This window comes from Schistocerca gregaria, chromosome 6 (assembly GCF_023897955.1).
Source record: "Schistocerca gregaria isolate iqSchGreg1 chromosome 6, iqSchGreg1.2, whole genome shotgun sequence".
NCBI lineage: Eukaryota > Metazoa > Arthropoda > Insecta > Orthoptera > Acrididae > Schistocerca > Schistocerca gregaria.
Window position 1 is genome coordinate 183,376,418 of NC_064925.1, and position 12,670 is coordinate 183,389,087.

A 12,670-nucleotide genomic window follows, 5' to 3' on the forward strand; every position below is an offset into this window, starting at 1 on the left:
TCAGGATGAAACAATATGCAAAGAACTGGAATATGGAATCACTAAGGAATCAAGCGATATGAATGAAGTTCTCTAAGGCTCTATATATTGTGATAAGGAACAGCTCAGTAGGCAGTTCAATTGAAGAGGAATGGACATCTCTGATCAATCACAGAAGTTGGAAAGAAAAACATAGGTACAAGGAAGTTGCGTGCAAAGAAACCATGGCTAACAGAAGAAGTTGGTTGATGAAAGAAGGAAGTACAAAAATGTTCAGAGAAAATTAGGATTACAGGAATGCAAGTGGCTTAGGACTGAAATAAACAGGAACTGCAAGAATGCTAAGGCAAAATGGCTGCATAAGAAATCTGAAGAAATCGAAAAAGAAATGATTGTCGGAAGGACTGACTCAGCATATATTAAAGTCAAAACAACCTTCAGTGAAATTAAAAGCAAGGGTGGTAATATTAAGAGTGCAGTGGGAATTGCACTGCTAAATGAAGAGGAGAGAGTGAATAGGTGGAAAGAGTACATTGAAGACCACCATGCAGGGGAAGACATGTCTGACGTGATAGAAGAAGAAACAGGAGTAACTATAGAAGAGATGGGAGATCTAGTACTAGAAACAGAATTTAGAAGAGTTTAGGAAGACTTAACAACAAATAAGGCTGAAGGGGGTTGACAACATTCCATCAGAATATCTAAAATCATTGGGGGCAGTAGCAACAAAGTGATTATTCACATTGAGTATTGGTTCAGTCTTGGTTGCAATTTTGGTTTTTTATTTTTCAGAGAACAAATACATCTGTTTATGAATCGCGATCACGTTGTGCAGACTTGGATAACCTATAAGCATGTATAAACAAATCAACTATTGAAAGAACAAATACCTTAATTTTGTATTTCTTAGCACAATGCTTAGGACCTGAGATCCCATCTTACTCCGTTACTCGCTCCTGTGAACGGGAACATGTTATGCAGATCTTGGTGCCTCTCATGTCCATCTAGAAAAGATAATGATTTTATTATTTTATAGTTCTAGTTTTTACTGAGTTTAACAAAGGTGATGTTGGCCTGACATATTCGATGATACCCTTTGGCTACACTGACTAAAGGATTCTTCTAAGGAATACCAGATTAAGGTATTTGTTCTTTCAATAGTTGATCTGTTTATACATGCTTATAGGTTATCCAAGTCTGGACAACGTGATCACAATTCTTAAATAGATGTATTTGTTCTCTGTTTTTTATGTAGATAACCTGAAGATGCCTAAATAAGGCGAAATGCGTCATTGAAAAATAAAAAACCAGAATTGCAACCAAGACTATATTTAACCAATACTGTTAAGCACTGGTTTGTTGTATGCCACATATGGATTGGAAGAATTTCTATTCACATTGATGTGCAGAATGTATGAGTCTAGCATATACCATCTGAGTTTCAGAAAAATATCATCTGCACATTCCAAAGGCTGGAAGAGCTGACAAGTGCGAGAATTATTGTACAATCAGCTTAACAGCTAATGATTCCTAATTGATGACAAGAATAATACACAGAAGAATGAAAAAGAAGATTGAGGATGTGATAGATGGCGATCAGTTTGGCTTTAGGGATGGAAAAGGCACCAGACAGGCAGTTCTGATGTTCTGGTTGCTGGTGGAAGGAAGACTAAAGAAAGATCAAGACACATTCATATGATTTGTTGACCTGGAAAAAGCATTCAGCAATGTCAGATGGTGCAAGACATTAGAAATTCTGAGCAAAATAGGTGTAAGCTCCATGGAGAGACAGTTAATAAGCAATACAGACAAGAGCCAACAGGGAATAATAGGCATGGAAGACCCAGAATTAAGTGCTTGGATTAAAAAGACAGGGAGTCCTCTTTCATCACATTGTCCAGTCACCACATGAAAGAAGCAACAATGAAAATAAAAGAACAGTTCAAAAATGGAATTCAAATTCAAGGTGAAAGGATCTGAATGATAATATTCACTGGTGACATTGCCATCGTCTGTGAAAATGAAGATCAATTACAGGATCTGCTCAATGGAATGAAGAGTCTAATGAGTGCAGAATTTGGATTGAAAACCACAGGAAGACGGAGGTAATGAGAAGCAGCAGAAGTGAGAACAGTGAGAAACTTAACATCAGGATTGATGGTCATGAAGTATATGAAGTGAAGGAATTCTGCTATGTAGTAGCAAAATAACAAATGATGGACAGAGCAAGGAGGACATCAAAAGCAGACTAGCACTCACAAAAAGGGCATTCCTGGCCAAGAGAAGCCCACTAGTGTAAACACAGGCCTCAAATTGGAAGAAGAAGTTTCTGAGAATTTACATTTGGAACACAGCATTGTATGGTAGTGAAACATGGACTGTAGGAAAACTAGAACAGAGGAGAATTGAATCATTTGAGGTATGGTGCTACAGACGAATGTTAAGGTAAGGAATGAGGAGAATTGATGAGGAAAGGAATATATGGAAAACACTGAGAAGAAGTAGAGACAGGATGATTGGACATCTGTTAAGATATCAGGGAATAACTTTCATGGTACTAGAGGGAGCTAAAGAGAGCAAAAACTGTAGAGGAAGACAGATATTCGATTACATCCAGCAACTACTTGAGGATGTAGATTGGAAGTGCTACTCTCAGATGAAGAGGTTGCCACAGGGGAGAAGTCATGGGAAAAAAATCTATCTGCAATATAGCCACGAGCAGTGGCTTGCCGTACTATTGGTCCACTGCTGGCTCTGCACATATGTCAGTTTGTCAATAAATATATTGGCAGACAGATACACACCAGTATGTTGACATCTGAGCCTACAGATATCTCCATGGTAACATGCAGCAACAACGCCACCTCCCATAGTGTTGGTAATGCCACATTTGTGGCATTGCTTTGCCTGTACTGATCGCATGTCTATGAGAGCCCAGAGCAAGTATCTACATTTTTATCCACCAAACCAGTAGGTAAGTGACCATTCAGAACCAGAGCGAGCAGTTCCAGCCACAGTGCCTGTCCCACAATACTGAAACTGAAGCACCACTAAAGGCAGCCAAGCAATCATCCTGGAATCTCTTGCTCTCCCTCACAGTCTCCTCATTGGACTAGGGGATTCAGAGACATATATGAGTGTTTGAACTTAGAATCTGTGCTAATGTCAAGTAGTTGCTGTCAGTGAGTTATCTCCTTTGTCCTAACTAGTGAAAATGTTTATCAGTGATTTCTGTTTCTGTTTTGGGAACCTATTTAGGAATCATTCATTTGTATGTCTTTCAGAGTTACATGGACTTGTGTTCCACAGTGGACAATTGTTAATGAATTGCTGCATGTTCCTTGTTTGAATAAAAGTGCATCTTTTACTAAATTATCTGCCAATTCTTATTTTGTGCATGTGTATGTGCAGTTCCTTTTTTGGCCACCACATTTAATAACAATGGGTATGTTAGAACTCTTGTGTTTTCACACGTTCTCAAAGACAATCATTGCACATGCGGGGAAATTGGTTTCCCAGAACACTTCCTTTTGAAATGCATTAGATAAAGACACTTATTAAATAACACAGAACACATAACAGAAACAACAGTCTGATGCACTAAGGACCCAGATATATGGACACAGTTAAATGGAATCACCAACAACATCTTAAAAGCATAACATGACATATACAAATAGACTCATCTATACAGAAGGTGCAGAAGATGAAGACAGACCGGCACAGGACATTCGAGTAGCTGCAATACTGATGATAATATGAGTGACAGTGACAACAGTGACATAACATAGACACATGAAATATACATAACGTAACCTAAAAGATGTACACCTACTCATGTGAACATTAATCAAAGACTGCAATTTATATCTTATTATGAATCAATCTGATTAAAAGTAGGAGCAATTACACGAGTCCATGGATAGATATTGTTCTAGAATCCACCATTTTTAAGTAGTTACATAAGTGAACACATCATTTTAAATGTACTAATAGGAATGTAATATAAATTTAATATAAAGTAAGCAAGCAAAATCAAAGAGTGTAAATACACAACAGAAACAGATCATGCATCTTATACAATTACACGAAAGTAATGGGACCACCACTCAAAAAGTCTAGTTTTAGTCTACAAAAATGTATTTACAAGAATAATAATAGGTTAGTGATGGCTTGTTACATCTCCTACAGCTATGTAGGAACAGTTGTCATTGTTGTGGTCTTCAGTCCAGAGACTGGTTTGATGCAGCTCTCCATGCTACCCTATCCTGTGCAAGCTTCTTCATCTCCTAGTCCCTACCGCAACCTACATCCTTCTGAATCTGTTTAGTGTATTCATCTCTTGGTCTCCATCTACGATTTTTACCCTCCATGCTGCCCTTCAATGCTAAACTGGTGATCCCTTGATGTTGTAGGAACAGTATGTAACTTAATTAGATCACACTGAGGCAAGATGTTGTTCCAAAGCCATGCAGAATTTGTTTACTAACTAACCTAGTGATAGTAGTTGTTATGTAACATAATAAACATTAGCTCACACAGCACTCATAGACCGAGTTTTCCCAATGAGCGATGTTCATGTGGATAATACTAAAATAGATAGCGCCACATGTAGATGACTGGCCTGAAGTTCAATATCAAGTCTGCTTCCCCAGGTGGTGTTGATGAAGGGACATCTACATCTCCTCTTTCCTGTCTTCTTTTATCCTTGTCTTAAATTATAACATAAATTTATAATTTGCCACTTCCAAATACCTGTATTTTTCTTTAAAAAATAAGTGTAATTGCTGTAAGTAAACAAAAGGTAACACTAATGTGCACACAAAAGAACTCCACACAGCCCAATCTCCAGGTGGTGCTGCATGGGTGCCAGTGCCTGTGATCTCAACTATGTAGCACAATTTTGCTGCACGGTGATAGCCGTGGGTACTGTCTAAGAGGTCTGTGTGTGGAGCACTAAGGCCTGTATAAAGTAATCAGATGGCAGGCTCCAGTAGTCATGAAGCAGCTCGAAAAAAAAAAAAATAAATAAAAATGCAGCTGGTTCCCAACATAATTACATTCTAAAGTTTAATCCAGAGGTGCAACACAATGTGAAACATATGTACAATTTAAGAACAAGTTAGTAGACTATTTTCATTCTCAGATACATGTGGCAGCAGCACTGCAGAAGTTTTTTGGTTGTAATAAGAAAACCAGCCAAAACTATTGCTAGTGGATCACAGTTGTAATGTCTGTCTAGAGAGAGCAAATTTCAGTGTTTAAATCCCAACTGTAAACAAACATGCACAGACTCTTAGTTCATTTGCCAGATGAGGGCCTTTGAAATGATTACTGACAAAGTTATGTTCCTGTGCTAATTGCACTGTCACACACCGAAGACAACAGTGTTACTTCTGCAAGGATAGGTACACATTTTGTCACAAGTTGAGGCACGAGACTGAGGTCTGAAACACTGACCAGAAAATGAATGTGGACAGCAGATATGGACTCAGACACTGATCCCAAACTACCAAGGCTGGTTTTGAGAAACACTGGTATCTTTGATGTCAAATGTATCAATATTGTACTCCTTACTTATCTCTAGGTCCTGGAAGCTTCGGAGCCAAGCCCATATTTTCCACGAAGGAGCATTGTCTGGCCTTATAATGACAACAATGCCACAGAGTTAGTAGTCACATGATGTCTTGGCACGGGAGAGGAGTTAGTCTTGGTGTTGAGCTTCCGTGCCGAGCGGCCATGCACTGTTTCACCACAGGTAAGTAATGTGCAGAATTTGGTAGAAAATTGAATTAATAATAATTTTTGCAAACGTTATTGGAAAAATCCATGATCTGATTAGATAATTTGAAATAGTAATCAGTCTTGATTAGAAATTTTTATCAAAAATTCAATATCCCATGTTAATGGTAATCAGTTTTGATCATATCTAGGTCATCATCAGCTTGGGTCTCCCTTAGGTGGCAAGAAGAGATGACAAACTATGAGGTCATTTCTGCTCACCACTTAATGACACATGGTTGGACGGTCTAGATACGATCAAAACTGATTACCACTGACATGGGATCAACAGTTAAAAATATTATGTCAGTTTGTAGAAGAAAGCACATAAAGTTGCAGACAGGCATGATTAAAAGACAAATATGAGTGTCTTTTAATCCTGCCTGTCTGCAGCTTGACATGTCTTCTCTACAGTAAGTAGCAACCTCTCTTTTCCTACACTGTTGATATTCCTAGCTGGATTTTAATTGCTTGATTTTTGTAGTAGAAAAGTAATTCAGTTATTTCATGGAAAGGTCCATTGGATTGACTGAGAAACTAATGGTTGAAACCATATCCTCAGACTTAAAGAAGAATGTAATAATTCCAATCCCAAAGAAATCAGGTGTTGACAGATGTGAAAATTACTGAACTATCAGTTTAATAAGTCACAGCTGCAAAACTGGTAGAAGCCGACCTCGGGGAAGATCAGTTTGGATTCTGTAGAAATGTTGGAACACTTGAGGCAATACTGACCTTACGACTTATCTTAGAAGAAAGATTAAGGGAAGGAAAACCTATGTTTCTAGCATTTGTAGACTTAGAGAAAGCTTTTGACATTGTTGACTGGAATACTCTCTTTCAAATTCTGAAAGTGGCAGGGGTAAAATACAGGGAGCGAAAGGCTGTTTACAATTTGTACAGAAAGCTGATGGCAGTTTTAAGAGTCGAGGGGCAGGAAAGGGAAGCAGTGGTTGGTAAAGGAGTGAGACAGGTTTGTTAACATCGAGTATAGATTTAAGTGTCAGGAAGTCGTTTCTGAAAGTATTTGTATGGAGTGTAGCCATGTATGGAAGTGAAACATGGACATTAAATAGTTTGGACAAGAAGAGAATAGAAGCTTTTGAAATGTGGTGCTACAGAAGAATGCTGAAGATTCGACGGGTAGATCACATAACTACTGAGGAGGTATTGAATAGAGTTGGGAAGAACAGGAATTTGTGGTACAATTTGACAAGAAGAAGGGACAGTTGGTAGGACATGTTCTGAAGCATCAAGGGTTCACAAATTTAGCATTGGAGGGCAGCATGGAGGGTAAAAATCGTAGAGGGAGACCAAGAGATGAATACACTAAGCAGATTCAGAAGTATGTAGGATGCAGTAAGTACTGCGAGATGAAGAAGCTTGCACAGGATAGAGTAGCATGGAGAGCTGCATCAAACCAGTCTCAGGACTGAAGACCACAACAACAACAGTGAATTTGACATAGTTCCTACCAATAATCTACTGAGGTTTATTTCTGCAGCACATCTCCACAATTACATACATTACTTAGGATATGAGTGAATTGTGTCGTGATAGACAGTTCTTAATTTATTGCTGGTGACTACCTTTAAAAGATGGATGAATGGAAAAGACCACTGCTAATTTCCTCACTTACAAAGTTTATGTTACAGACAAAAGGCATTATCTATTACATTGTTAATAAGAGATGCATGGTGACCATGATTAAAGTTCCATTTTCAAAATGCAGTACAAAAATAACCATGATCAGAATGACTTCAAATTTGAACAGAATATTAATGAAGAGGGGGGAAATGTAATAGAAATTTTTTTTTGCCTACTACATGACACTGTAAGCAGCAGAATACACAAAATAAAAGACATGAGGTACATGGCTGTTCCTCAGTTTGCATCTGAGATGCTCTGAATGACTGTCCCAATGCAGGATTATGCATTGCTGGTAAATCTGTTTTCAAGGACACTGATTGTGCATGAGTAGCTCTCCAGAAGTTCCAGACAGTCAAAGGTATCAAAAAATGCAGTGGTTCAATGTCTGCCAAGGATCAGGAGAAAATGATTACAAAATTCAAAAAGATAAGTCCATTTGAAGTGTATCTAGTTAGAAAATCTTCATTAAATTCTTCTGGTTGCCATAACATTTCCCTCTTATTCAATAATACAGCATTCTGTTTGAATGTGATATAATTCTGAACAGCAAGTCTCTTTTTTTACATTGTTTTGAAATGGAAACTTTATGATCACCCTGTATCAGTTGTTAGCTGTAGAAATTTTGTTTGTGGAATTATAATTATGCTTTTCAAATTGGGACATCTGCACAGAAGTCATATACAAAAAGGGGGCCAATTCTGTTTTCTGAAATTAATGAAACACTCTAACGGTTTTTTAAGAATGTTTTCATAAATAGTATATTAACTTTAATGAGAATACAAGTGTTAACCCACTGGAAATGACTGCAGCTGTATGACTGAAACTGTAATAATAATAATAATAATAATAATAATAATAATAATAATAATAATGACAATAATAATCTGCATCAATGATTTTAATGTTGTTGGTCCATTACACCAATAGGCATAGTACAGACACAAATTACCTCTTCATGGTGCATTTGTAGAAGTGCATTGATTTTCTCAGGTTTATAAAGTCTCCAAGCATCAATGGAAAAGAAGGTGTCAAGGATATGTGGATGACTTTGGTGCTGTTTTACACTGAATATGTCAACAGTTTTCTTTTCGATGCTAAGTGTTGCTGCCAAGCTACTTTTAAGAAGCCCCATTTTGCTCTCCTGAGAAAGAATATTGTGAGGAAGACAAACAAATAATTAGGTACTCATAGTGAAAAAACATTGAGTTCATTGTGAGACATTATGTACATATGTAACATACCACATAGTTCCTCTCTCTTATAAAGTCTTCAGCAGATATTCCAGAAATTCTTAAAGATCCCGGATTAATAACCTTTTCATATGGCAGCATCTTAACAGTGACAGTTACACTTGCTGTGATGTTATTCTGTGAGTACCTATGATCACAGACTCTGAATAATAAATTATATCTGAAAATTATGATTCATTTTAATAGAATTGGGAAAACTGAGTTCATAAACTGAATAAATGCTTGAGAGACATAGAATGTAAGTATTATGATATTACTGAACTTACATTCCTTCAGGAGTACTGCTTCTCATTGTAATCATTCCCGTGCCCTCGTTTATTTTAAATCTATGATGTTCATATGTCTGCCAGTAAAATCTTTTATCTGGTAAATCCCAGTCATCTGGATCTTCAACATATATCCTCCCAATATCTGTTTCTGGAGTTTGATCCTTTATATCAGTATGGAAATACATTAACGTGCACAAAAATATACATGCACATTTGTTAATAGCCTCGCAATAATTACATTACATAGAACATACGATAAACATCTCTTTGTGCTATTAAAGCAGCATAGTTTCCAAAGGCATTGCAACTGTGGTAAGGTTTATATGAAACACAAGCAGTTATCTTTTACAGAGATGATGATACATGAATGATTCAAAATCTATGTTATTTTTAGTTCTACTTGCATAAATGTTATAATTTCCTGAGATACTAAAGATTTTGCATATTACCTACGAGAATCCTTTCACTTAATGAAATTACTTATCAGTATTTTAAATAATGTTTCTACTGAAGGTGGGCAATTATCATTCCTCGGATTTATAATGTGTAACATTATTTCAGTTTCTATCTGAAAGGGCTGTTAATGGAGATAGCTTACACTCTCATTTGCCATTACGATAACTTAAGCCTGCAGCTTTGTCATCTTTTTCAGAGTCAATTGCAAAATAGATTCCAATAAAATTATTGTGCTTCACACTAAGCCACTAGATACATCTATATCTACAGCCATACTCCACAAGCCACCTGACGATGTGTGGTGGAGGGTACCTTGAGTACCTCTATCGGTTCTCCCTTCTATTCCAGTCTTGTATTGTTCATGGAAAGAAGGATTGTTGGTACACTTCTGTGTGGGCTCTAATCTCTCTGATTTTATCCTAGTGGTCTCTTTGCGAGATATACGTAGGAGGGAGGAATATACTGCTTGACCCTTCGGTGAAGGTATGTTCTCAAAACTTCAACAAAAGCCCTTACCGAGCTACTGAGCATCTCTCCTGCAGAGTCTTCCACTGGAGTTTATCTATCATCTCTGTAACGCTATCGCGATTACTAAATGATCCTGTAACAAAGCGAACTGCTCTCTGTTGGATCTTCTCTATCTCTTCTATCAACCCTATCTGGCACGGATCCCACACTGCTGAGCAGTATTCAAGCAGTGGGCTAACAAGCGTACTGTAACCTACTTCCTTTGTTTTTGGATTGCATTTCCTTAGGATTGTTCCAATGAATCTCAGTCTGGCATCTGCTTTACCAACGATCAACTTTATATGATCATTCCATTTTAAATCACTACTAATGCGTACTCCCAGATAATTTATGGAATTAACTGCTTCCAGTTGCTGACCTGCTATTTTGTAGCTAAATGATAAGGGATCTATCTTTCTATGTATTCGCAGCACGTTACACTTGTCTACATTGAGATTCAATTGCCATTCCTTGCACCATGCGTCAGTTCGCTGCAGATCCTCCTGCATTTCAGTACAATTTTCCATTGTTACAACATCTTGATATACCACAGCATCACCCGCAAAAAGCCTCAGTGAACTTCTGATGTCATCCACAAGGTCATTTATGTATATTGTGAATAGCAACGGTCCTACGACACTCCCCTGCAGCACACCTGAAATCACTCTTACTTCGGAAGACTTCTCTCCATTGAGAATGACATTCTGCATTCTGTTATCTTGGAACTCTTCAATCCAATCATACAATTGGTCTGATAGTCCAAATGCTCTTACTTTGTTCATTAAACGACTGTGGGGAGCTGTATCAAACACCTTGCGGAAGTCAAGGAACATGGGATCTACCTGTTAACCCGTGATATGGCCCTCTGAGTCTCGTGGACGAATAGCGCGAGCTGGGTTTCACATGACCGTCTTTTCCGAAATCCATGTTGATTCCTACAGAGTAGATTTCTAGTCTCCAGAAAAGTCATTATACTTGAACATAATACGTGTTCCAAAATTCTACAACTGATTGATTTTACAGATATAGGTCTATAGTTCTGCACATCTGTTCGACGTCCCTTCATGAAAACGGGGATGAGCTGTGCCCTTTTCCAATGCTTTGGAATGCTTTGCTCTTCTAGAGACCTACGGTACACCGCTGCAAAAAGGGGGGCAAGTTCCTTCGCGTACTCTGTATAAAATTGAACTGGTATCCCATCAGGTTCAGCGGCCTTTCCTGTTTTGAGCGATTTTAATTGTTTCTCTATCCCTCTGTCGTCTATTTTGATATCTACCATTTTGTCATCTGTGCGACATTCTAGAGAAGGAACTATAGTGAAGTCTTCCTCTGTGAAACAGCTTTGGAAAAAGACATTTAGTATTTCGGCCTTTAGTCTGTCATCCTCTGTTTCAGTACCATTTTGGTCACAGAGTGTCTGGACATTTTGTTTTGATCCACCTACCACCTTGACATAAGACCAAAATTTCTTAGGATTTTCTGCCAAGTCAGTACATAGAACTTTGCTTTCGAATTCACTGAACGCCTCTCGCATAGCCCTCCTCACACTACATTTCGCTTCGCGTAATTTTTGTTTGTCTGCAAGGCTTTGGCTATGTTTATATTTGCTGTGAAGTTCCCTTTGCTTCCACAGCAGTTCTCTCACTCTGTTGTTGTACCACGGTGGCTCTTTTCCATCTCTTACGATCTTGCTTGGCACATACTCATCTAATGCATATTGTACGATGGTTTTGAACTTTGTCCACTGATCCTCAACACTATCTGTACTTGAGACAAAACTTTTGTGTTGAGCCGTCAGGTACTCTGTAATCTGCTTTTTGTCACTTTTGCTAAACAGAAAAATCTTCCTACCTTTTTTAATATTATATAGGACAAGTAGATGCAACACTTTTTATTTCTACTTACTTATACACAACACATTGCATTAACCATTACAGTTCTGTTCATCTTGAACATGTACCTAAATTAATACAAGGTATATCAAAAGTATCACGCAAATAAATAAAAAATCCTAACTATTATGTTATCTGAGGAACCTGTCCTGACAATCATGAAAATGATGATCTAAATAAAACTACAAGACTGGACAAGGAGACAGCATGCAGAAAATTGGGCTCAGGTCCAAAAGCAAAAACATGGCAAGATATTGATGCTGAAGCCAGGTTCTAAGAGAAGTCACTCAATCCTGGGCTTGCACAGGAGAGAAATGAAACTCATGGTTGGAATATTGACAGGCCACGGTAACTTCAAAAAACACCTGCATCCAATGGGGATAATAGAAGAAGACCTCAAATGCAGGATGTGTAATGTGGGTGAGGAAACCACATCATATTTGGTCTTTGAAAGTGAGACATTGGAGATTAAAAGACACAGAATATTCAGATCAACCAGACGTGAAGAAACTGTGTCTAGTAAAGCACTGGTAAAGTATCTCCTTGCACTGTGCAAGGGCACTGGTTGGCTTTTTTTTACAGACATAGTGAATGATACCACACAATTAACTCTGTTTCGGTGTGGGCAGCAGCGGGCTTGACCAATGTTGTTTTTGTTTCCCTGGTAAAATCAAATCAAATCAAATCAAATCAATTTTACCTGAGATACGTGCGTGAAGAACATACTGTTGGAAAGAGTAAACTCTCAAGTTTTACATGATTCCTGCTAGGTAACAGCAGTGTGTGTCCACTTCAGTTCTAGTAAAAATGGTGTTGGGACAATAGAAAGTGTTTTGAGTTCTACATTTTGCTCAGTGTGGTTCAGTAATAACTATTCAGCATGACT

The 12,670-nt window shown here is 37.9% G+C and overlaps 1 pseudogene; it reads right to left on the minus strand.

Annotated features, from left to right (window-relative positions):
- Window positions 1–12,670, minus strand: part of LOC126278794 (neural-cadherin-like) — a 232,037-nt pseudogene that overhangs the window by 84,794 nt on the left and 134,573 nt on the right.